Below are 5,264 nucleotides of genomic sequence, written 5' to 3'. Positions count from 1 at the left end.
AGACAAGTGCTAGGCATAGAAGCCACAGGGCATAAATCTGCAAAGAAGTAAAAAGCTAACCTTTTCAAACAATATGGCCTCTCTCTCACTTACAAACTTTACATTTCTCTGTATGGCCCCGGAAGATGACTGGTTAGCCAGAGACGGGTAAGATTCCTCAAGGGAGGAACAACCTAAGACAGGCACAGTTGCAGGGGGGCCATCAGGTGAGAATTTGGGGATCAACAGAGGTGAGGCTCAGAACCTCACCCCCCATGCTTTGAGAGAAATCTTCTGCATCTGTGTATGTTTTGCTGCCCTTGTCTAGCCTGGATTAATACTTAGTCCATAGGCACACACCTGATCATCTGATCATCTACATTTGTCCTCTTACAGCACTAAACTATATTTTCTACCTTTATCTTGCATCTACCTACCACTTCAGCATTTTATTAAAAATAAAAATAATAATAATAATAAAGGGAGAAATGTGGGATCAACATATAAATCAAGTACAAAAATCAAACGAATATTCATTTCTGACCTGATTGTTTATAGGTCATAATGCGTGATCAAAACCGAAAGTTTCTGTGATGTATGCCCTTGTACTGTTCACCATGTAAGAATTTATTCACTATGTAAGAATTCGTTCACCATGTAAGAACTTGTTCATTATGCTTCAGAAGATTGGAGACTGACGAGAATTAGACTTGAGATGGATTAATGATTGTACATTGAGCACGGACCCCCCCTATACTGAATTTTATTGTTAACAACCATTTGATCAATAAATATGAGAGATGCCCTCTCAAAAAAAAAAAAAAATACAACCTCCCAAGGCTGACCCAGAAAGAAACAGAAAATCTGAACAGACCAATTACTAGCAACGAAATTGAATTGGTAATTAAAAAAATACCTAAGAACAAAATCCCTGTACCAAATGGCTTCATTGCTGAATTTTATCAAACATTTAGTGAAGACCTAATACCCATCCTCCTTAAAGTTTTCCAAAGAGAAGAGGAAGACGGAATACTTCCAAACTCATTCTATGAGGCCAGCATCACACTAATACCAAAAAAACACAGACACCACAAAAAACAAAACTACAGACCAATATCCATGATGAACATAGATTTAAAAAGACTCAACAAAATATTAGGAAACTGAATTCAAAAATACATCAAAAATATCATCCATCATAATCAAGTAGGATTTATTCCAAGGATGCAAGGATGGTACAACATTCGAAAATCCATCAATATCAACCACCACATCGAAAAAAGGACGAAAACCACATATCATGTCCACACATGCTGAAAAAACATTTGACATAATTCAACATCCATTCATGATAAAAACTCTCAACAAAATGGGTATACAGGGAAAGTACCTCAACATAATAAAGGCCATATATGACAAGCCCACAGCCAACATCATACTTAACAGCAAGAAGCTGAAAGCTTTTCCTCTAAGATCGGGAAGAAGACAGGGATGCCCACTCTCCCCACTGTTATTCAACATAGTACTGGAGGTCCTAGCCATGGCAATCAGACAAAACAAAGAAATGCAAGGCATCCAGATTGCTAAAGAACAAGTCAAACTGTCACTATCTGCAGATGACATGACATTTTACATAAAAAACCCTAAAGACTCAATGCCAAAACTACTACAACTAATATCTGAATTCAGCATAGTTGCAGGATACAAAATTAATACACAGAAATCTGTTGCTTTCCTATACACTAACAATGAACTAGCAGAAAGAGATATCAAGAAAACAAGTCCATTCACAACTGCATCAACAGGAATAAAATACCTAGGAATAAACCTAACCAAGGAAGTGAAAGACCTACCATATGCAGAAAACTACAAGACACTCTTAAGAGAAATTAAAGAGGACACTAACAAATGGAAATTCATCCCACGCTCTTGGCTAGCAAGAATTAGTATGGTTGAAATGGCCATCCTGCCTAAAGCAAACTGCACAGTCACTGCAATCCCCATCAAAATACCAACAGCATTCTTCAATGAACCAGACACATTTTTATGAGATAAGAAGTACAGCATTTCGTCAGGAATAAGAGTGAAGCATAGATCTCTTACCTTGCGGTGGTGAGCATCGGGTTCTGTGACATTGGTGAAGTTAGAAGAGTTAGGGACGCCCCCTGCCTCACTCAGAGGCCAGGGCAGCCTGAAGAAACAGGCAGGAAGTGAAAGTGAGACAGAAAGAGAGACACTCCTCACGGATACACAGTTGGGCTGTTGGGGTCTGATTCCAGACACACGGGCCTTTGAGGAGCCGCTGAAGTGTAGCCTCAGCCTAGACTCTCGCAGTTGCCCATGGCCTTCCTCAGTACCTCGCATCCAGGGAGATGCCTCTGAAAGGGAATCCTGGCCTCCACTCAGGTGACTTTCCCAGCTCCCAAGGGAGACGGGGGATCCACTGAGGGAGTCGCAGGGGATCCTGTCACTCGAGACTTTGAGATCAGCAGCCGGGCTAGTCCCATTTAAGTGGCTGACGAGCGCCTGATGTTCTGTGCCATAGACAGCTTCCTTCTATAAGGACAGTGAAAGAAAAGGCAGGCTTGGATGCTGACAACTCATCTCCAAAGTTATCCTGGACAAGCCCCACAAAATGATCCTCGGGTTCTTCTTGTCTGCGGAGTAAAAGAATGAACTTAGCAAACACCCAAGGTAGGAGAGGCTTTCAGTGAGAGATACAGTAAGAGGCCAGAGCTCCTGGCTCATCACACCAGGAGGGGACAAGAGAGCCCATAGTTGTGCATTGTGTAGGGATTTTATAGGCAGTTAAGAATTTTTGGGAAATGGATAAAGGCTTAACAGTGTGCACTTGCTAAGTGGTTCCTGAATATTTCAAATTAACTTAACACATGAAATTTACTGCTCTGTTTTCTCCCTGGGATACCGGCGTCATGGTCAGCGAGCATATCAGACAAGGCTGCCTGCCCAGTCCGCAAGGTGGGCTGAGTGGTTGTCTGTCTCCTAAAGAATAAGTTAAGAATCTTAATACTTCTTCATTCTGAAGCAGAAAGGTAAATCCAAGATATCACAGCAGCTCCTCTCCTGACAGTAAATTAACTGCACCCAACAGAGCCAGAGTTGACAAGTCAGAACTCCAAGTTCTGGGTGGAATATCAAAACAGCTGAGATTGGATTAAAGACAGCACGTGAGAGGTGAGACAGATAACCCCTCGTAAAACCACATATAATACGAGAATATAATTAATGCAAAAAGTCCTGAAAGAGCACCAGGAAAGAGGCTGCACTAGACTGCACACACATGGAGAAAACAGCAGACTTCACGGAACAGGGCACCAGCACCACTCCCCTGCCACCCGGGACAATGCTCCTGGGGCTGAGCAGATCCAGAGAGGAGAGTTTCTGGGCACTAGAGGGTGCCACATACAAATATGAAACGTCAAAGGAACCTGGTTCGAAGCAAAATCTCAACACCAGAGAAAGGACTGAGACTGAATTAATAAATCTTCCTGAAAGAGATTTCAAAATAAAAATCATAAACATGCTCATGGAGGTACAGAAAAATATTCAAGAACTCAGGAAAGAATTTTGGATGGAGATCTAATTGTTGAAGAGCACAATGGAGGGTGTTAAAAGCAGATTAGATTTGGTGGATGAGACGATACATGAAAATAGAAACTAGGGAAGAGGAATACAGAGAAGATGAGGCACAGAGAGAAAAAAGGGATCTCTAGGAATGAAAGAATACTGAGAGAACAGTGTGACCAAACGGAACAATATTCATATTAGAGAGGTATAAGAAGAAAAAGGGGAGAGAGAAAGGGATAGAAAGTGTCTTTGAGGAAGTCATTGCTGAACACTTCCCCAATCTGGGGAAGGAGATAGTCTCTCAGGCCATGGAGGTGCACAGATCTCCCAATACAAGTGACCCAAGGAGGACAACACCTAAACATATAATCATTAAAATGGCAAAGATTAAGGATAATAACAGACTATTAAAAGCAGCCAGAGAGAGAAATAAGGCCACATACAAAGGAAAACCAACCAGACTATCATCATTCTTCTCAGCAGAAACCTTACAGGCCAGAAGAGAATGGCATGATATATTTAAAGCAATAAAAACAGAAAGGCCTTGACCAAAGAATACTCTATCCAGCATGACTATCATTTTAATTTGAAGGAGGGATTAAACAATTTCCAGAAAAGCAAAAGTTGAGGGAATTTGCCTCCCACAAACCACCTCTACAGGATATTTTAAAGGGACTGCTCTAGATGGAAGCACTCTAAGGCAAAATAGATGTCACCAGAGAAAATAAAATCACAGTAAAGAAAGCAGACCAACCAAATACTAACTAAAGGCAAAAAAAAATAAAATCAACTATCCACAAAAGCAGTCAAAGGAAACATAAAGGAGTACAGAAGAGAACACCTAACATATAAGGAATGGAGGAGGAGGAATAAGAAGGGAGAGAAATAAATCATCATCAGACTGTGTTTATAATAGCCTAATACAAGAGTTAAGTTAGACAGTCAGATGGTAAAGAAGCTACCCTTCAACCTTTGGTAACCACGAATCCAAAGCCTGCAAGGGCAATAAGCACAAATCTTTTGATAATCACCCTAAATGTAAATGGACTGAATGCACCAACCAGAAGACACAAAGTAACAGAATGGATAAAAAAGCAAGACCCATCTACATGCCGCTTACAAGAGACGCACCTCAAACCCAAAGACATACACAGACTACAAGTGAAGGGATGGAAAAAGATATGTCATGCAAACAACAGGGAGAAAAAAGCAGGTGTTGCAGTATTTTATCAGACAAAAAAGACTCCAAAACAAGGAAAGTAACAAGAGATAATAAAGAAGGACATTACAGAATGGTAAAGGCAGCAGTCCAACAACAGCATATAACCATTATGAATATATATGCACCCAACACAGGAGAACCGACATATGTGAAACAAATACTCACAGAATTAAAGGAGAAAATAGAATGCAATGCATTCATTCTAGGAGACTTCAACACACCACTCACTCCAAAGGACAGATCAACCACACAGAAAATAAGTAAGGACACAGAGGCACTGAACAACACACTGGGAACGGATGGACCTAACAAACATCTAAACATCTACAGAACTCTACACCCAAAAATGGAGCAGAACTCACATTCTTCTCAAGTGCACACAGACCATTTTCCAGAATAGACCACATTACTAGGCCATAAGAAGAGCCTCAGTAAATTCAAAAAGACTGAAATTTAACCGACCAACTTCTCAGAT

This window comes from Manis javanica, chromosome 13, assembly GCF_040802235.1.
Source record: "Manis javanica isolate MJ-LG chromosome 13, MJ_LKY, whole genome shotgun sequence".
NCBI lineage: Eukaryota > Metazoa > Chordata > Mammalia > Pholidota > Manidae > Manis > Manis javanica.
Note: the sequence above shows the minus strand (reverse complement) of the source record.